Source organism: Callorhinchus milii, unplaced genomic scaffold (genome assembly GCF_018977255.1).
Source record: "Callorhinchus milii isolate IMCB2004 unplaced genomic scaffold, IMCB_Cmil_1.0 Scaffold11, whole genome shotgun sequence".
NCBI lineage: Eukaryota > Metazoa > Chordata > Chondrichthyes > Chimaeriformes > Callorhinchidae > Callorhinchus > Callorhinchus milii.
The window spans coordinates 12287223-12309939 of record NW_024704752.1 but is presented as its reverse complement, the minus strand read 5'-3'; positions in this window follow the sequence as shown (position 1 = coordinate 12309939).

The window sequence follows — 22717 nt, the reverse complement described above, 5'->3', positions numbered from 1 at the left end:
TCTAGTAATCTAAAGATGCCAATAAATATATTTGGGATTTTGCACAATTTGTACAGAAATGTGTGCTAAGTTATGTACAAATGTCATCCCATAAATGTTGTTTAACTCAGTGGACATGGACCACTGTTACCGTGCAAAACGATAGTAGGGAATGACATGTAAAAATGTACTTAGAATATAATGGAAAACCAGTCCTGGTTTTGTTATTGCTTCCTCCACACTACAGTGATCCTTAAGTTTCTCTTGGTTGTACCTTGAATAATCACATTCGCAATCTCAAAATAAAATTTGTTAGAAATTTGCATACTTTGTCCTTTAGACATTCATAATCCCTTTGATTGTTTCTCATTCATCTATACCAACTAAACTATCAATAAAAAAATAATAATCATGTCATCACTCAATCCACGACTGTTTGTGGGACACTTCTGTGTGCAATTGGCTGCCATGTTTCATCCACAAAATATACAGTCAATTCACTTTACAGTATATACTGTGAAGGGTCTTGAGATATTTCAACGACGTGATAAGGCGCTATATCAAATGCAAGGATTATTATTATCATCAAAGAAGGTATTCCATGTTGTACTCTAATGTAACAATTTCAAGGCAATTGCTCAACCTTACAGAGTCAGTTGTTGCTGCCCCTCATTCCCTAATCCACACCAAACATGAAACATTATTTGATAAAGAACAATCTATTTGTCCATTTACTTGAGGTCAGTTTTCAGGTATCAGAATATGAGGATCACAAACCACCATTGGACAAGGGCTGGTATCTGCCGGGATGATTGCTTCATTTAATGAAGCTTCTCGTTGAGATAAAGGGACAGAAGAGGTTCATCTAAATGAATCTGCTTTCATCTAATATGCTCCATTCTGTAAACCACGCCGGACATATTTCCCATATGCATCAGTCCCACACTGATATCATTTGAGCTTTGCCTTTTTTCAAATTCTACCCGATGTACATCTTGGTGGCCTCAAATCTTAACAAAAAGATTTGCATTTTCGAGTTTTTTCATTGAGCAAGTTGAATATCAATGGCATCAGACCTCTGCCATAGTCTTTGATTAAATTGACTTCAAATACTATTCAATAAGCGTTATTTACTTCAGGCATTGACAACCCTGAGATCAGTTTTTTTTATCAAAAACTGTAACAAACCTTCAAGTCCTTTTCATAAAAGAGATACAATCTTTGTAAGTTCTCTGTAACCTGCTAACAATTAGTTGCAAACGAAAGCTGTCTCGAGCTGTCTGATTTGCAGTTTCCTCGTGCCCCTCTTGGTAAATGGATCAAAGAAGAGGGTTTAGCCTAACTTGAAATTGCATGTTCTGAATGTAAAAACTTACTAATACGCTTCTATTAAGCAAGAGCCGAGAGGAAAGGAACTTATTGTGACAACTCTTAATAACAGTTCCTGCATTAATCATAGCAATAAATAATTCATACTTCCCTCAAATTACACTCTATTAAAAAAATGGTTTGTTTCTGCTGCTAAGCCAATGCTTATCCATTCTTTTTACAAAAAAAACAATTTGGTGGTGATTATTTGAAAGTCAGTTACACATTCATAAACACAATCAAGGGAAATATATTATGAACTCAAAGAAAATGTTCAAATCCTTCATTCTGTCTATTTGTTAGCTAGGTATCACTTTGTTGGATATTATCGCTGAATTAAGTTTAGATTTCAAGACATTACAGTAGAATATTGTTTATTGATCCAATCGGGGGAGCTGAGGATCAGTCATTTATTTCAGACATCCATTCCTGCTCAGTATCCTCACTTCATATAAGAAATGGAGAGAAAAGATCACCAGGTTGCTAATGAAACCATTTCAAGGCTCTGTTAAGGGTCTCCTGCTGCTCACACTATTTGGAAACAGCTTGGAGAAAAGCACTTCTCGTGGTATTATAAAAGGCATTGATGATGCAAGCAACGAGTGCAGGTGAATAATGTAAGGAAAATATACAAAATGTAACAAAACCTGGGCAAATTTGGCAGATGGACCTCGAGATACAGCAACTTAAAATGTAAAAAACGGAATGCTCGGAAACAGAAGGCGATTTCTGTGGCGTTTTCAAGTCTGTGTTTATCTATCAGGGAACTTGAACACTGTTACCCACCGCAGCACCAATCGTTTTTGACAGACGTTGGATCATTCCAATTACGGTGACTGAAAGAGCAGGCACCAAATGTGTAGAGCTCTAAAAATGCACTCCATCAATGAGCTCAGCTGACACAGCTTAGTAATTGTGTTGCTACTCTCACTAAGGACCACAGCAAATATTCTGTGCTAAGACACTGTGAGCTGATTGAAGCATGATCCACACTAAAGTGCATTAATCAGCTTTGTGTCTCTTTATTTCAATATAAAAGCAGGCTGGAACGCTTAGTATAATCTATGAGTATTCTGATCAAATTCATAACCACATAAATTCTGCACAGGTTTATTGTCAGACATTAGTGTCTGATCTACAGTTCCATACTGGTAGTAATCAAAAATATGTACATCAGGCTTGAAAAGTGTCCTACATTTTGCTCAACATTCTGCTGAATAATTGAAATGTGCTCCTTACAGCTGTTGAAGTAGTTAATGGTTTTGTGCAGAATACACTTGCTCTGTTGTTAAGAAACTGACTTTAGAAGCATTCTCTGATCCTTATGAGCAAACGACAGGGAGGGGGAAAAAAAGGACATTGACATTATTAATAGTTATTTGATTCATTGATTTGTATCACTCTTGACCCCATCAGTCAAGGATGAAATAGTTGTCATGCACACTAGGAAAACAACCATTTACGTTGATCATATGGAGTAGAACTATCTGGTACTAGATATGACAAAGCACAGAAACCTTGGGATACACAGAAATCAATGGAAGTTGGAGGTGTATTCAGCCATTGTATTTTTATCCAGCCTGAGTTTATTGAGATACTAAGCTATACATTTCTTTATGAATTCTGCTTTTCTGTGCTGCAAATACTTCTCTACGATGTTTTTTAAACCACTAATTTTTAGCACCATTTACTTTCCAGTCAGGTAGAGCATGGGTTAATGCTTTCTTCAATTGTCTCAACGATACTCTCTCGTCGGCAGTAATGTGGGTTAGGGCAGAGTACAGCTCCCTCTACATCACTCAATTAAGTAGAATGTAAGTTGCATAGTAAGGCTCCTTTTACAACTATCCCATCTTTTTTTTGATAAGCCTGTCTGTTGCATATGGAAACCCATTACCATGCTTAAGAATATCCAAATCAAACAGAGTTCTACGTTTCCACCTATACATGGAAATTCCAGAGATGTTACTGGAATGGAATGCTCATTCTCTACCTTGAGGAACATAACCTGCTTGTCTAATTCCTGAAAGTATTCGTCACAGGTTGGCAAGACATGGGGACCCCAGAGTGTGCATTGGGATACTGCTGCAGTCTAACCAGCTAAAACCGCATAGTTTGCTATTGAAAGTGTTGTCTGGTAAGCTTTCCCACTGCTTGAACAGCTACTCAGAAGGGCTTTGACTTGAAGGATTAACGGGACCTGAGAGGGAAGAGTCCTTGCCCCAGTGACTAGTTGATCCTTCCAAATCCTGCTGATAAGCAATGTCCATCAAATATCCTGTGTTAGATATAGATTAGAAACTAGATGAATCTCTCTGAACTGTGCCATCAAACACTCACTCATCAGTTATATCACAGGTTACTCTCAGAGCTAAACTTCTCAAAGTCTGCCCAACAAAATGCTTTAATCACTAAAACATTTCCAACTAGCACATCACTGTGACATTTTCATTTTCCATACCAGTCAATCTATGGCCTCTCAGAGTGAAACTGGCAGTTTCCTAAGTTCCAGGTGGGACTCTATCCAAATCAAAAGCTGGCAAAAGCGGATAATATGGATACAAGCAAGTTATTCACCTAAATTGTGATTGCAAAATGAGAACACATCAGGAGCTAACTGACAAGGCTCAAGTCAGATCAGAGACTAGATCTTGCTTTTTTAAAATAACAGCAATGTGAAACACACTCCCAACAATTGTATCAACGGATTTTAGAAAATGACTATTCTATCGTGAATGGGTCTGAAGGCTAAAAGACTTGGTTGCAGAAGCATCCCAAACATTTTATTGTTTGCATTTTATTTACCCTTCACCCCAAGCTTATATAAATAGATGTAAGGTGCAGTTGCCTCTGTTCTCTCACTTTCTGATGCAATTAACTACTTGTTAAAGCAGAGAAAAGGTGATTCAATTGTTCCAAATCCACCAACCTTAGCAGTCGGAAGATACTGTGTGATTTTCCCCATTTTTGACTTTTAAGATTGCCAAGATCAGTAAATGTATTGACCAGTGAAGAGTCAAATGTTCTTGTCCATTCTAGACTCATAAATTTAGTAATGTCCTGAGATTTAAACTCCAAAATGTAGAGCCAATACATGCTGTAGGTTTCCCAATGCCTGGCTCTTTCCAACCCGTGCCTAATACTCCTTAGAATTAGGTACGTGGGGTGCTTCCCTCCAGGAAGCTTTCCTTGTGTTGGTGGCGTACATATCCTGAAATCAGTCTGCTTTGGATACTCTCAAGCATGACGGTGGGTTTCCACATGTGTCAACACCCATCTGACCAAAATAATTTTCTTTGGTCTGCATAGGACTCTTTCGGCCCTGTCTCTTTTGACTGTTACAAGTATCCAAAGCAGACTGATTTCATAGATATGATGTGGTACTATGCATGGTCGGTGAAATAATTCAATTTAATTAGCTTAATAGATACCCTTACACACATCATTACACTGGTCATCATCACATTGCTGCAAATCAGGCATCTGTAGCACTTTACAGCTCAGAGTACGACTGCTCCAGGTAATGATCTGTTGTTATTGATTACTGAGGAAGTGTTGCAGCCTTTCCCTTTGTCAAAAATATTAACAATGTGATTTTCAATTCAAACCCAGCTTCATGATTCTAAAGTGTACCTTCAGTTTTCTTCCAACTATACAAATCTTTGTAGAGACCTTCTAACAAGAAGAAATGTGCAAAGTGTTTCCTTTATGGTCTCTTGTAAAAGCGTTTCTCACTTCACTTGCAATAATAAGCCTCCCGATAAATCTGCTTAGAAAAGAGAACCTTGTGTGGGATAATTGCATTCGGAGAATGGAAAGTATCGTGCTCAGAAGATTCAAGGTTTTCCTTTCTTCCGCCTCTGGGTACAGCATTCATGTAAATAACATTGAGAAACTTCAATGCCCCGGTGAAGACATGTTTCCTCTAATAACTGTTGCCATATAAATTATTATTTATATTGAATGAACCATATTCAAATCCTATACCAACTTTGAGTGAGATTTAATGCCGCTAGTTAGGATGGCCTAATGGATAGCACCATAGATCTTTTAACTGTACAAACAATACTTCAAAACAAGCATTTGGGACAGCTTAGATACGAGATAGCAGTGTTTAGCTTTGTAATGCAAGAAAGATGAGGAGATACTATGACAATGTTACTTTTTGTTAAAATACTTCACAATGTCCGCTTAGAATGGGAAACACACTTTGTCAAAGTTCTTACAGTTAGCAGCAAGCAGACTGTCACTCTCTCGGGCTCTTTTCCAAACGGACATTAAACTAAGTTTCTTTCTGCATGTTCTGGTGTTTCAGGTTGTAATCTAAGATCCCACTGGACTATTTTGATGACTTGCAGAACCCTGTGTACTGGCCAGTTAATTCTCTTTTATCTGAAATTCATCAAAAAAAACAGATTAATTGGCTTTCTTGCTGTCATTACTTCAAATTAGTTTTGAGGCATCCCAACTGATAAAATCCCAAAAGAAAACATTATCCTTATTTTCTATATTATATTACTTCGATATGTGCAGCAATTGCCCGGGCACTATTAGTTTACCCACAGAATTACTTTTAAATTAGGCAGTTATTGCAGTACAACTGCATTCAATGCAAAGCATTTTTTAAAGTTTAAAATGTGAAGTTGAAGATCTCAGCAGCATGTGAAACAACCAGCTCCTTATTCACATTAAAAAGTGACTAACATTTGTATCAGATTCCCACATTTCTACCTAACTCTGTACTCAGCTGAGAAACAGAGGGAGAGAGAGAGAGATGTGAAGGTGGAATTGGAACTATGGACTGCAGCTCCCATTGCTTTACCACATGCACCAGTTGAAACCAATGCCAAAGTATATAACAGAGCTTTGAGAGATTGCAAGTGTAATGTGTTAACATGTCAGCACTGGTCTCTTAAGAGTTTGAGGCAGACACTAATTGTTAGGGCAATCGAGAGGGTACCCAATATTACACATGACCCATGACATGGTGAGACTGAAATTAGTTGTAGTGCTAATAGATGCAACGCACAAAGAAAGTTCAGTTTCCTAACAATGCCCTCCATTATGTTGGCATAAAACAGAGGATTATTACCTTAGTTTCCCTTGCAGGTTTGCCCTTTGATTTTAGCAGTGTGAGATATAATCTGTTTTAATCTTCCACTGAGAATTATAATTGTTCAGGGATCACAGCAGAAAGAAAAAAAAATCGGTAGAAAAGAACAGGGATACATAGACCTTGTGTAAAAAAATTGCTGTAGCTTCGTTTAACCATCATTCGTTTAAGGGTTAGTCAGGTCGGTTCTGTTCCTGAAACAGATGGGCCCACTTAACCTCAGAATTTCTGAGGAATTAAAACTGAATTCAAGAATTTTCACAAGTTTGCAAAATCTTGCATTTTAAGACAAAACGGTCTTGCAGGCCAACAACAAGTGGTACTGTATTTGGGGTCTCTAAAGTCCACATGCGAATGCTTTCAGCAAAGGTTATGACAGCAATCAGTTGGAATTTTCCCCATCTCTAGTTCACGAGTACACCCATTTTGCAAAATATTGACTGAGCTGAAATCAGCAAAGACTACGAATGGAACCTGGCAATGTGCCAGTCTGTATTCCTCAATAAACCAGCATTCAGTGCATTTCCACACTGAGCCATCAGAGAGCTCTACTGATCCATTTTAAAGAATTCGCTACACAATCAGTGAAAGAAATTAGGTCATTGTACACCTGAGATGAGATCATATGTTGCTTAGAACCATCAATATCAATACCAGAACTTGGTGCTACAGTGAACTATAATTCTGCAGTTACAGCTTTGTACCTTAAAGTTGAATTAGTCGTTTGCAGGAGACTGTTTGATGCGTATTACTTACAGATTTCAACAAGTGAAATAAGTTACACAACAACATTTATATAATGCCCTCACATCAGGGTAATGTCCCAGAGCACTTTATATTTTGCAAAACAGCACCAGAACCTAAGTAAGTTACACAAGACTGAACGGCCAAAGTGAATTCAATTTAATAAAGACTGGGTATTAATGCTAAAATATGGTTCTGAACCACGATTGATGTTACTTTATGTTTGAAATTGGTACAGCTCTCTCTCTCCACTGCAAACAGTATCCACTTCCCGCTAGTTTTCTGCTCTCCCATCTTGACACTTTAAAGTTGGTCGGTTAGAGAATCGCTGACTGTTGCCACAGGAGCCAACCTCAAATGGTTCCATTTCAATTTACTAAGAGAGTGCGCACCTCGTTGTTTCTCATTATCATCTTAATTAACACGTCTGGGAACAATTGCCAGCAAATATGATTTCCCAACTTTGCGTTGAGAAAAGCAGATGTATGGGCACAACAACAAGGGAACCTGACAAGTAACTGCTCAGTTCGTTTCAATACTGGTGCTAAGATCTCTAACTGAAAGAAACCGCAACCGCCACTCACTTTTGCTACTGTTAAACTTCTGGTGGTGGCACAGATGCTCATGGCCAACACTGAAACATACACTGCTTTATGCTATGCCTCCAGCAGGAAGTGTGCTTCACAAGTGGAGATCTGCAGCTGCAGACTTTACAAGTAAATATGCCAATTCTGTTCCAGTTTAGTTTCTGCAACAAACACATGATGGCAGCTGGATTGGAATTGATGTGCAGGACACGGTCACATCACAGCCTGCCTCAGATGCTGGCTGTTTGTCTCGCAGGAGTGGTGCTTGTTTGCAGCATCTGAGCAAGTCTTCCAATTTACCAGCTTTCTGGAGATGTAACAAAGGCTTGCGTCATAATCAGGCTGGGATGTTTAATGCTCCTGAAATGCCAAGGGCTAATGCTAGGTTTGTGCAGAGCACCAAGAGAATCATTCCAATTCTAGGCCACAAGATTCACAGCAGCACAAGCTAGCTCTATAATCAGTCTGTGGTATTATGCTTTTTTAGAAATAAATCAAACTCTAAGGCATCCAAGTCTGTGAAGATGCATCTATTCTGATTTCTATCACAAAATACTATATACAGCAGGTATTAACCTGACTTCATAAAACAAAGGATTTAGGATTTCTCTGCGAGATTTATTCAGTGTATTACACTCACTGTGTGAAACAGAGATAGAGAATTCACAATAAGGAGCAGCGGGCCATGGAAAATACACAATTGACATCCAACTGAATAGCTTGTCAGTGCTCGGTGAGGAGTGATGTACGAGATGCATGTCAGAAGAGGTGCATTTGTTTCACGCACCACTGCTCTCATCTCATGTGTTCAAATGTTACTTTTGCCAATTTTCTTCCTTCTCTTCTGAAGACGTCGACTCTCAACTGAGTAATGTTCCACGGACAGTGGCATGGCTTTTGGATCTCACCCAAAATGAACATTCTTCATGCATAAGCCTCAACAATGAGAGTTTATAGAGTAGTTGATTGCTGAGAGCCATCACAAAAAGGTCTGATCCTATCTTCACCCACTATCCACAAAGGTACCCTTTCCAGTAAAGGGGAAGTAGGTGTCAATGCACAGTTAACAGAAGTAGGAAGTCTACCTGAAGCTGTATTTTCCTAACCTATTTCTAAGGGCACCAAGAATAGCCACACAACCACTGCCACAATTGAAAATCACATAACTCAGCATAGACCAAGAATCCAGCTAGCAACCTTCTGGTCTGCTTGGGCAACATCAAGCAGTGCAGTTAATCTGGTCTGCCATTGGAGATTTATCTCCTTCCTAATCCAGAGCCCTGAGACCAATTGTAGCACATCTTATTCTGCTCCATCTGACATCCGTTTCATCTGCTCAGATCGCAGAGCCTCCCAGTTTGTATGGCTGAGCGACTCACAGAATAAACTCACTGAACCAGGGGGCTCAGTGTGAGATTCAATTCTGCATTCGCCACCTTTAGTGATTATTCACGGCATTGCACACTACTTTAAATCTGAATCACTGTGTACTTCCTGACTAACAGATTTGAAAATGTGGTACACCATACAGAGGTCATCCAGTTAATTCAAAACTCCGCTGCCATTATCCTCACCCACACCAAACTCCGTAACCCCATTACCCCAGTCCTTGTCAGGCTCCTTATTACAGAACAGATCGAGTTCAAGCTTCTCACACTCATCTAACAAATCACTTTATGCCCTGGGCAACTCCCTACTTCTCCAACCTGCTTACACCCCATTCCACTGTCTTCATTCAGCTGGTTCCGCTCTCCTGTTTGTCCCTTATGTCCTCTTCCAGCTACTGGGCTTTCAGCCACTCCGCCTAGTTCTTCCACCTTGTTTCATCGGTCCCTGTCTTCAGATCACCCTTGAAGACATTCCTCTTCTACCGTGCCTACGATCACTTTGCCCCTCTCGGCGCCACTGTTAAGCGCGTGGACATTACCCCACGTGAAGGGCGCTATATAAATTCAATTCATCGTTGTCATCATCTCAGAGTGGGGTTAGATACACAATACAAATTACATTTGATAGTAATCCAGGAGAAAAAAAACACAGAGCATATAGCTCAGTGCAAGATACAGCACAGTGCTGAAGCCAATATATAAATCGATGGGCAGAAGAGTGCTCAAGAGGAAGATGAGATTAACAGCAGGTTGTCTGTTTACACATAGAGGAGTATAAAGAGAGACAGGCACAAAGCTAATTTGGGAACTGGAAGAATAATGGCACATCTGCAATCTTTCCATCTTGCTGCACATTATGTCAGACCCAAGGTGGTAATTTGGATTATGTTGGTGGCAACAAATGTATCTAAAGTGCAATCTCCACATTTACTGGTCTCTTTTTCCCTCTTTAGTTTCTATATCACAACGGGGAAAGAACAAAGGCATAAAAATTAATCATCCAGCACTCCTTAGAACAGAAGCCTAAATTCTCTGCTGATCAGCCTGGTGCTCACAGAGATTGCAGTTGAATGGGGTGGGGGGGGGATATTTGCTCTTGACCTGCACCTGTACAACATTTCTGAAGAGGTTACAAGGTTTGAAACTAATTGGTTATTTGCAACCTAGCAATCCCATTTCCTTTCAATTTTACATCTCAGTCATTTATTCAGAATGTAAACTTAAAGTGCTTCCACTAATAATGTGCACAGGGTTATAATTCACTTTGCTGCTGATATATGGGGGAGTGGTACATCTATTACGTATTTGCCTCTGATGGTGCATTAGCTTACCTTTCAGCCACAATCCACTGGGAGCTCTGCTGTTGAATATTGTGGGTTGGCGTATAGTTAAATGTTCTCTTATTTGAGGGTAAACACATTGCTGACATCTGTCCTTACTGGATCAGTTAATCCTCATGAGCAGCATGTCTGAGGCTAAGGCTCCAGCATGAAGGATGTAGTACATAAAAGCAACGTGCACTGACTTTAAGAGGAACTATAATCTGTACAATACTCTGGAGAGCTGGAAATTAAGCACCTTTACTAATGCAATACAAATTTGCATTTATATAGTGCCTTTCACTCGTCCCAAAGTGCTTAACAATAATGGCTTGGCACCCAAGCTGGAGGTGGGAGCTGGGTGGAGCTGAGGGGTGTGGAGGACATTATTTCAACGTAAATTAGTAAACAATGTTTTAGAAACGATCATGAATTTCATAAAAATGGTTAGGACAAGGGCCAATCTGCCTTGGCTTAATCCAGTGGTGACCAACCTTTGGCCCATGGGGCCATCAAGAATCAGCCCTCCAAACATTTGCATAAGTCTAGGTAAGTCTGTGTTCAATCATCAATGTGTTTTCATTTTTTTCTTGATTGAATATTTCTTAATTCATGGCATACATCAATAAATATTCAATCAAGAAAATTTATTTTGTTGGCCATAAGGGTTGGCCATCCCTGGCTTCATCTGTTCATGAAAATATTGTTCCAATTCTTCTTGAAAGATTCATACCCGTTTATGCTGCTGGAAACAAAAGCTATATCACTTCCAGCAGTAAAGTAGCTTAAGCGTCGTCCTTCCTTTCAGAATTGCTAAGATTGAGGCTCCAGCAAGTTCTGAGTGAGCGCCAAATAATGGGTGTTTTTTTTAACATGAGTGTTATTAAATAGATGACCGTACTACCAAAATTAGTCCCTTAAAAGAAGTACTTTCAAGGGACCATCATTTCTCAGTGGGTTCAAGCCACTTGCATTTGTAACAGAAACTGCTAGAGCTGCACAGAAGGTCCATCAGCATCTGAAAGAGAAAATTAGGTTAATCTTTTGGGTGTGACCGTTTGTCGCACCGGTTCTTATGAAAGCCTTAACCACTTTCAGATGGCGATTGACCTACTGCTGTGCATTTCCAGCATTTTCTGGGTTTCTGCCGCACGTACAATAGGGAACTCAGCTGTTGCATAAAAGATGTTACTTTGTGTTTTGGAACCTCATTTCTCCTATGACAGAAGCAATTGATATGATTCATTTATTTTAACTAATCCATGATTGAAATCATTTTACAGATTGATTTATCACTGACCACAAGCTGTTCAGGGCACCCGAAGGCAGAATCCTCTCAGTTACAAAAATGATTGGTAAAGAAAAACAGAATAATTGCTGCACTTCTGCAGGTATCTTGATGGATAACCCCTGCTATGGGTAAGAGTCCACATTATTGATGCTTATCGTAGTCTTATTAATATTTCTTAAAGGACACTACCTGCGATTGTCTCTGGGGTATTGCTGCACTTTAATATGTTCCAAATCTAATGGAAGACATCAGCAGAGAATCTATAGCTCATCACATGATGCTCTGAGCCTGTGTGTAACCTTGCTAAGACAGCAGTGCTGGCTGCAGTGAGATGGTAATAGTGAAAGACATCTTCTGCAGTCGTGCTGCAGAACCACATTTTACAGCTTCTTGACATTCCACTGATGGATTAGCCTGCAATCAAATGCTGCTCAGCACATAATATGCACATCACAAGTTTCAATCAAACACATCGCAGGCAAAGCTATCCATTCAGGCCACCCTTTCAGTTTTGATCACAAAGCGTGGAACCAGATAAGGCCATTCAGTCCAGCAAGGGATGTTCCCTTCAGGTCAACACAAAATCCATCTTATTATGGATTTCACCGCACTCTGTCTAACTGTGGGGAAAATGACAAAGGTAATAGCGCAAACCTCCATACCATATCACTATGATTCATAGCTGGGACTTCTCCCCTGCAGAGAACATTTTCTCCTACCCCTCAGCTTCTGCATTGGAAATCATTGTGTCTGCAGAGTGTTTGTTCATCTCAGTCCACATCAGTGCAATACAATTTACATTTATATAGAGCCTTTCATGTTGAGAAGATGTTTCACAGCACTTTACACAGATGGGCGCTTGGGGGGGAGGCTGGGGTGGGAGGGGGGAGCAAGATGACTTAAAGTGCAGTAATTAAAGGGGTAATTGAGTCTTAAGGCAGCTTTTAAAAGTGGGGAGGGAGAGGTCAAGCTGGAAGAACTCGGGATGGAGCTCCAGAGAGCGTGGCTGCAAGCTTGCCCACTGATGGTGGGGTGGATCACTTTATTACAATATTGATTTAACACTCTTTTCAAATACAAAAACAATAATCCTTGCATTTGATATAGCACTTTTCATGTCAGGAGGGCATCTCAAGGCCCTTCACAAAATATACTGTAAAGTGTAGTCACTATGTATTTTGTACATGAACATAATGGGTTTTGATCAGTAGTGAATTAACATTTTTTTGTGTTTGATTGTTTCATGCAATCTATACAATACAGAATAAAATTTTGTCTGCTTGTGGTTGGCATATAATACTAATAAACCTTGCATTTGATATAGCTCTTTATCACGTCTTCAAGACGACTCAAAGCGCTTCACAGAATATACTGTAAAATGAATTGACTGTATATTTTGTGGGAGAAAGGGCAATATTCCATAAAATATTGAATGCAAATTTAAAAAAAATGCTATTAGGAATATAATACAGTTGGCAGCGAGTCACAAGCCAAAGTCCCAAGGTTTTGATGACATGAGAGCAAAGCTGAAGATGTTTTTAATGTCATAAGTACCCGTCATACGGTTTGGGGCCTTGAATCTGCAATCTATTATTTGACTTGGTATAATATAGATTTAAGATGATTGCCAAAAGAACCAGAGGGGAAGACAAGGAGAATTTTTTTTTACTCAGAGAGTTGTTGCGATCTGAAATGCACTGCCTGAAAGGGTGGTAGAAGCAGACTCGATAGTAGCTTTCAAAAGGGAATTCGATAGGTACAATCAGCCCCCACTTCTCCATTGCATAAGTAGTGGAAAGGAAGCCCAATGATAATGTAACCCAAAACAAATATAGAACAAAGAAATGTACGTTGACATTAACATGAAGTAATATGGAACATAAAAGGGGAATGCTTCTTCAGATGTATACCCTTCATCTATGCATTGCTATCTCTGTTTCAGTATTTACTGTTCCTCGCATCCAATATTTTTCTTTTCATCTTCCCTGGCACCACAAGATCAAAGAATGGTTCAGAATTTCTAAATTTCAATGGTTCTAATTAGTAAACAACAGCAATATCAAGAGCAGTTCCTAGAGATGGAATCGCACATAGGCAACCTGGGTAAGGGAGAAAGATAATAATAATAATAATTATCCTTGCATTTGATATATCACCTTATCACGTCTTCAGGACACCTCAATGCGCTTCTCAGAATATACTTTAAAAAGTGAATTCACTGTATATTTGGTGGCTGATGGGCAGAGGCACCCAAGATCAAGTCTATTCATGCCTGTGCCAAGTTTTTGATCGCATACGAGATATAGGAACAAGCTTGGTACAAAGAAGACATTTAGACTGTTAAGTGCCCTCCTTCCATACAATTTTCTTGATCATGAACTCCTCACCACATAATGTCCTTGGAAATTGACCTTTGAAGACACTTGTTTTGCATGTTAATATTGTTAATATAACCAGGATACCGGAACACTGTGTAAAACTATAAATATGTTGCCATCAATAATAGCTTCAGGATGAAATGATGGCTCCAGCTATTATAGTCATGCTTCTGCCCAACAGCAACACTTAAAGCTGCTACTGTGTCCATCTTTTAACGAGTCATTTGGCCATCTCCCAAACTGTGCATTATAACAAGGTCTACTGTATTATTTTACAATAAGGATTACTCACGACAGACAGGCAGACAGATACTATAGAATAGTAAGATAACATTGCAAGCCTTTGCCATTTTAACACAAGGTTAATTACTTGTAAAGTGAAAACGTATCTGAAATAGAGACTCCCTTACTTCACCAGTGCATCAAAGAAGATCTTTCACTGGTGTCAAAGGCTGTGAGTATTTATTCGAGTTATCTTGACCTTATGACTGCATGCTGAAACAGATTAATTGAAGGAAATATCTGTTATTCTATGAGACTGCAACTCTTGAAGGATGTCATGAGCTCCGCTATATTGCTGGCCATGATCTGGTATTTCATAGAATTTTTTTTCTTTGTTAAAAAAACTTCCCTCTCTTCTCAGGATATTCCATCCCAGACCACAAATGCATGAAACCTGTTCCTGGGTCTGTTCCAGTGACATACTGTGCCCGTCAAAAAGAGGCATAACTAGGGAGGTGTGGGTTTAGTTGCTCTCTCCCAAAGCAGTGTGGTTGAGAAGTCAAGGTGTGAGAGAACATGGAAATGAATGCTCTATAATATTGGCACTGTGATACTTCAACACACATTGCCAGGCTGTCAAACTAATTTTTAATTTCCACTTCTGTACATTATCAATCTTTGAAGCAGTGGAATTTCCATTCACCCCAAAACAAAACACACCCAGGTTTATTAGTTTGAAATACAGAAGTTGCTATTTCAGATATGTTTTTACTTATCGCTAATTAATGATTAAAAAGGACCGTGTTGAAATGGCAAAGGCTTCCCTATAATCCTACTATTTTATAAGATCTGTGTCCAAGGAAAGGGTGTAAAAATAGATCAAAAATAATTCATCAAAGAGTTTTACACTCCAAACCTAGAAGATCCTCTTTTTCAAACGTCTCCTTAGTCTCATCTTCAACATATTACAAGCATGTGTAAGGGTGCTATATACGCTTTAAAAAAGGACTACCTAAATTACCTCTTTCCACACAGCCATGGAAATTCAGGATAATATTAATTTATACATTAGCCACAGTACAATCCCTGAAGTAGAGGTTCTTTGAACACAAATCCTGCTGAAGACTCACTCCCATCAATGGCAGCTGTACCATTTTCCTTCTTCTTTAGGCTGCCATTTTCAGCCATTCATCTTTTTAATAGGAAAAGGAAACCAGTTGCTTTCTTGTCATGTCTCCCTCCTATTCTCGTAGCAGAGGGGTTACTTTCAATCAGGTAAGTGAGCCTAATTTGCCAATCTTCCCTTTAATGTGACTGTACCAAGCCACCAATGCCAATACATTCAGCTATCTGAGGATTAGCTTGTCCTGAGGGCATGTCCGTAAGTGCTGGATTAGAAGAGATAAAAATATGGCAAGTAGCAACAACAACAAATTTACATTTGTATAGCGCCTTTCACTTTGGGAAAGGCATTGGGGCGTGAACTTGGTACAGCGTGAAATTGGTACAGTCTATCCTGGGAAACAGAAATTGCACCTGGCTGTTTTTTGCTCTTTATTAGCATCAAGTTCCAAAAACACTCTCAATCAAAGCAAGTCATTTTGACGCACAGTTGTAAAACGGAGAATTTATGAGCAAATTGTGGAGAAAGTTTAGGGGTAGTTTATAGCCCAGTGTAATTATCCTTATTAGTGTATAAAGAAGGGCTTAACTGTAGTGAATAAATTAGGTGTCACTACTAAATGGAGCACTAAAGTACGTACGTAATACTGGCAGATTATATAAACAGCTGAGCCCAAGGGGGAAAAAAGAGTTTATCATTCAACAGGAATGTTAAATTCGCTGAAGTGGTTTGACACAGTGGAATCATATGATTGAACTTCAGCTGTAGCTTGTGGACCCACATAGATTGTTGTGGAATTAAAGTTTGATAACACAAGCATCTGTTGAACACCACCGGGTACATTTAACAGTGTATTTGGAAATGGTTTTGATGTGCAGAACTTTTTCAGATTAATTCATAGAAGAGCAGAGTTATGTGACATTGCTCCATTTGATTGTCCTTGAGAAGATAGCTGCAAGTCAGCCATTGCTATCAATCATTCATGAAAATAGGCCAAACTGTGCTGACAAACAATCATTTCAAAGAGTTCACTTTCACTGCAGGGTATCTATTTGGATTGGTGGAACCACAGAACGAAATAACTGATTTATTTATTTATTTATTTATTTATTGCCACTGATTCTATTCAACTCAAACAGTGGTTAAGTCTGAAGTGTAGGGAATATTGGTTCAGAGTGCTCCCTGGGCTTGGAGCCACTTCCTGTGGGTCAGGGTGTGTTTCTGTGCATCTGAGCGCATTCCCATGGGTTGCCACAGACGTAATCCTGGACACTGAAAGGTGTCCTCGTTTATGACTGAGCCGTTATTAAGAGATCCTATTCTGAATCACCACAGAGTTGAACTCTATTTGGATCAGAGTGGGAGAAAGTGAATTGCGGTTTGATTTGAACAGAGGGAGTGCAGGGAGAAGGTAAATAAAATGCATTGAGTAATAATAATAATAGTAGTAATAAGAAGTGGTCTCACAACTGGTGTTTCAATATTATTAAAACAATATTATTGCCAATGTTGTATTGTTCCTTTGGAAACAACACATTGACAAACGTATACACTATATTAAAAAAACACTGGGAACCACAGGTGGCAACATGATTTTAAACCCTAAAATTAATTCACAGTTTATTCCTCACCTAATCCATTCCAAATCACTGCGCAATTGTTAGCCATAAAACATCAGATAAGAAATGAGGAACTATAGAGATAGGAGCTGAGTGATTCAGCGAGAGATTGCAAATAAAAGAGCAATGTTGTTTTTTTGAGGGTGAGGGCGGGGAGGGTGTGGGGTGTGTAAGGAGTTAAAGACATATAGTATTGTAGTGGGGAAATGTTCCTCAAGATTGGCTAGTGATAAAGTTACGAGGTATTTAAACTGTTCACTTCAATACGTTTTCCGAACACATTTCTCCCCAACTCTTCAAATTCTATCATCACTGTTTCAGAGACTGTTTCAAAGATGGGCCAAATAGGGATGCCCGTCTGTCTCCTTCCAAATGGTTTGGCAACAGACTGTGAGTTATTGGCAGATAACGTTGACATGACTTGACAAGAAAATGACAAAAGGCACTGCTGGAACCCGTCGCTATCTTTCATCCTCCCAGCAGGTCGCCTGTCCTCTGCTTCCACTGTTTCGCTCTCTCTCTCTCTGGGCTTCTTGCTCTTCTTGTGGGTGGTCCCAAGAGCTGCCATCTCTCAAAACATACAGATTGCAAGTGATCAGAGCTCTGCGGAACCGTCTTTTCATCCATTCGTCCTAATTTACTCGAAAGTGTGGCTTCCCGCTTGGAACTGCAGCCCACCTTCTTTGCAGCAGTTCGAACTAATGTAATGAGCTGTGTGCGTGCCAAGATTACCTCATTAACACAACGTAATGAGCCTCCATTCTGACAACCAGCAGAATTCTCTGCTCCAAAAATTGAATTTCTAGGCACATTTACACAAGGTGCTTCCATACTGTTTGTGTTAATATAGTCTGGGGCTTTATAAGGCGTAGTTACCAAACTTCAGAACCTCTAAGTTTCCTTTGTTGTTTTTAGGCCCCATTTCAAAAGAAATACTCATTCACATCTCCTACAAATGAGAAATGCATCATGCTGTTTTGTGCGAGTAATGATCCCTAATTATGCCTTAGAAGCCTGCCCTCTAATCAGACCCAATTAATTCTGTTTAAGTATGTGACAGGCTAACTATAGATTTCACACAAGACCAGTCATACATGATACTTCAGATATTCTGCCATTTTAACTCTTGATGAACTAGTAATGCTTTTCCTTTATGATATAAACCTCTTTCGTTAGGATTTAAGGGAATCTAAACATATTCGTTTCTGAAACCTTAAGGCAGTCACTTTTAAGCTTCACTAGCTCATATCTTTGAACCTTTTTGAAAAATGAGGACTTTACTGTGTTTGATCCTTGACACAATCATCCCAGACAGACAGCTTCACTTGAATTAACGAACGGGATCAAACTTCTTTGATTCAGTTTTGAATGTATTGAAGATGAGCTTACTCATTGAACCAACATGAAAAAGATGGTACCAAACTGGCACCAATTAGTAAAAATTCAGTAAGAGTTCAGAATTCAGCAAGTATTTGAAGACATTCAACTCCTCTTTCCTCACAATGAGGCAACGATTCCACAGGAGATAAACATGAGATACCCTCGCCCAACCATGGTCATGTGGAATTCTGTAGCTTAGTGGTTAAAACACTCGCCTCATAAACGAGAGGACCTGGGTTTGATTACTGAGTAGGGCGAAACATTGGGCAAGTTTCTTTACTCCACGCGATTGGTGGATTGCTTTTCCGGGAGTAATAATCACTTCAAAAAAAAATAATAATTTGGTCACAGCTGTTTGTAGGAAACTGCTGTACGCAATTGGCTGCTGCGCTTCGTCTACAAAATATACAGTCAGTTCACTTGACAGTATATTCTGTGAAGTGCTTTGAGGTGTCTCAAAGACATTATAAGGCGCTATATCAAATGCAAGGCTTACAACAACAAGATTACATTTGTATAGCGCCTTTCACGTAGGGAGGACGTCCCAAGGCGCTGGATAGTGTATAGCATTTCACACCCGAGCTGGGGTCAGGGGGGTGGGGAGGGAAGGGAGGGGAATGGGGGTGGCCGATGGCATGGTCGAAGAGGAGGGTCTTGAGGCGGGACTTAAAGGAGGCTCAGGAGGGGGCGAGGTGGAGTGACTGGGGGATGGAATTCCAGAGGTTGGGGGCAGAGTGGCTGAAGGCTCTCCCGCCAATGATGGGGCGGGTGGGTCGGGGGACGCGGAGGAGGCCAGAGCCGGCTGAGCGGAAGGAGCGGGCGGGTTGGTAGGGGGTTAGGAGGTCACAGAGGTAGAGTGGAGCGAGGCCATGGAGGGCTTTGTAGGTGAGGACCAGGATCTTGAACTGGATCCTCTGAAGGATAGGGAGCCAATGGAGTTGGGCGAGAGTGAGGGAGATGGGGTCACGGAGTTTGGTGCGGGAGAGGACACGGGCTGCAGAGTTCTGGATTAGCCCAGAGTGGAGGGAGCAGTTGGGAAGGCTGACAAGCAAGTTGCTTGCATAGTCGAGCCTGGAAGTGATGATGAGTTTCAGCGGCCTGAAGGGTGAGGTAGTGGCAGAATCGAGCGATGTTACGGAGGTGAGGGAAGGCAGAGCGGGTCATGGCATGTGGGGGAGAAAAGACAGTTGAGGATCGAACAAGTCACCTATGTTCCTGACTGGCTGGTGAGTTGAAGTGAGCAACCATGGAGGTTGATGCTGCCAGAGCCTGAGGTGCTGAGGTGAGCCAATCAGGAGGGCCTCAGTCTTGTTCACATTCAACTGTAGGAAATTTGCCCTCATCCAGGACTTGATGTCCGACAGACAGTCTGTCAGGACAGCAGTGGTCCTGGAGTTGAGGGTGGTGGCAGAAAAATAGAGGTGGGTGTCATCTGCATACATGTGGAAGTTGACCCCATGTCTGCGGATGATGTCACCAAGGGGGAGCATGTAGGTATTAAAGAGGAGATAAGGACAGAGCCCTGGGGGACGCCAGAGATAACAATGCGGGGGCTGGAGGAGAAACCATTAGAGGCAACAAAGAGGAGACGGTGAGAGAGATAGGAATCGAACCAGGCAAGAGCAGATCCATGAAGATTGAGTAAAGCAGAGAAGCAATGTATGAGGATGGAGTGGTCGACAGTGTCAATGGCTGCAGAGAGGTTGAGTAGGACAAGAAGGCAGAGGGAGCCCTGATCACAGATGTTCAGAATGTCATTAGTGACTCTGACCAGAGCTGTTTCTATGCTCTTGGCAGAGCAGAAGCCGGATTGGAGGGGTTCAAAGAGGGAATGGTGAGAAATGGTGAGGAGCGGAGCTGGGACGCAACGACTCGTTCCAGGACCTTGGAGAGGAATGGGAGGTTAGAGATGGGGCAGTAACTAGAGAGGGATGGATGGATCCAGGGAACGTTTTTCTGGATTACTATTATTACTGGACCCATCTTTGAAGCGAATGTAGCAGTTAATCCAATTGCAATGTGACAATCACAGCCAAGCCAATGAGACAGTAATGGTGGAGAATCTAGTTGAGGAATTCATAGGTAAGAACCATCGGACGAAGCCTGAAGGTCATAGGATGGATTGGAATTTGGCTATTGGGTGATTTTGCATCACTATGAGTTATTATAAGCCTTTAATTTTATTGCCAAATTTGACAGTGTGCTTTATATTATTGGTGGGATAATAAAGAGCTTACAAAGCAATATTTTAGCTGAGCAATTCTAGTATTCGACCGCAAGAGTATCTGTGAATAGCAGAAGATGCCAGATTGAATTACAGCCTTGGTATTGAGTTTTGTTCTCTGACACATCACTGCTGAAAACATTTTGTACTGTGCTAATGGTGATGGCGGTGGAGATATATTTATTGTTCCATAACTTGAAAACCACTCTGCCTCTCCTACTGTGCATTGATGTGTGGGCATGATTGTTACATTGATGAGGTACAGTAACAATACCAATGTGCTAGTCCTTCAGCACATTTGCCACTAATAAGACTATGCTTTCACACACCATTGGTGAGAAAGAACGCATATAAAATGCTATTCTACCTATAGTCACCATTACCCTGAAATGGAATGCTGGTAAGAAACAGAAGTTGGAAGCTAATGCAAAAGGTTGTCTTGTGGAGTCAGCTTAATTGATGGGTTTGACATTCACTATGATCATGTATTTCGTGTGAACAAAGATGTGCAATCCATGCAGGGAGCTATCCGTATCAGGAGCCTCATGAATTATGCCCTCTCACTAACAAGTGACTCCATCATTCAGCTTCTACATCACTTGTACAGTTAAGAACAAGCAAGTGCCACTTTGGCTACTTGTCAGTCATCCATATCAAATACATTTGTATGTGGAGTCCTGTAGCTCAGTGGTTAGAGGACTTGCCTCGCAAGTGAGAGACTTGGGTTCGATTCCCAACAGGGCAAACAGTTGGGCAAGTTTCCTTACTCCACACGCCCCTGTTTACCTAGTAGTAAGTAGGAACCCGGTTGTTAGTCGGCTGGTGGGTCGTTTTTCTGGAGGTAATAATTCCTTCAAAAAAATAATAAAATTAGTTACTTCAATTTACTACTGTTTGTGGGACTCTGCTGTGTGCAATTGGCTGTCACGTTTTGCCCACAAATATACAGCCAATTCACTTTACAGTATATTCTGTGAAACTCTTTGAGATGTCTAGAAGACATGAAAAACACTCTATCAAATGCAAGGATTATTATTATTTCCTACATTATTACTGCCTTGCTAAGTAATGTGAACAGTTATATCTGCTTTCCATTAGACCTATAGAGGTTGCTGAGCAACACACAGAGTTCTCACATCGATTCCACATGCCTAGCTACTGCATTACATTTTCAAAAGTACTCAAAGATCTCACTCACTGAATATGCCAGTGCTTTGCATTGCTTAATATATTTTACAGTAGTAGCACAGATGCTTTGACCATATTCCCAAGTTTCCTCCAAATGACAAGCTTTTAGGTGGTAGACTCCTTGTGAATATCAGCCCCTGTTTGGATGTGGTTTGTTCAGATTGCTTAGTCATTATGGCAATGCTCTTTCACCCAGAGCCATGTCCTGAAGTCCTGGCTCATAATTCCCTTGTGCCACATCCCTGGTCTCCATCTTAAGTCCACTCAACGAAATCGGCTGAAACCCAAAAATTAGCGATTGATGCATTTCTCTTCTTGGCGTTTGCTGAAGAATGTCACAGGGCAGATCTGCCAACTATTCGAACTACACAATCTAGTAAACCTGAAAACACATAGGAAATATTCCAGAGGGCACATTTCACGATTTAATGATTATCTCAACTTTCACCTCATAATGGTGGAATAGCCTATTTAAACTGCTCCCTCCACAGATCATAGTTTATCTATCGTACTTATTTAATCTCCTCCACAACCTTCAAAGGTCAGGAATTGCAGAGTACTTATCCACATTCACTCTCACAATCTCACTCATCTACCCAGATTGCTCAACAGATGACATTTTCTTGCTCATAGAAACACAGGAACCATTAAAGTTCTGTGCCGCATTACACTCGGTTTGTTATCTCTGTAACCTTCAATCCCTTTCCTAACAGAATATTTATCTAGTTCTTTTTAGTTAATTGACACAGGACTAAATTGTGGGTAATTTTTTGATTACCATTCCTTTTCCCATT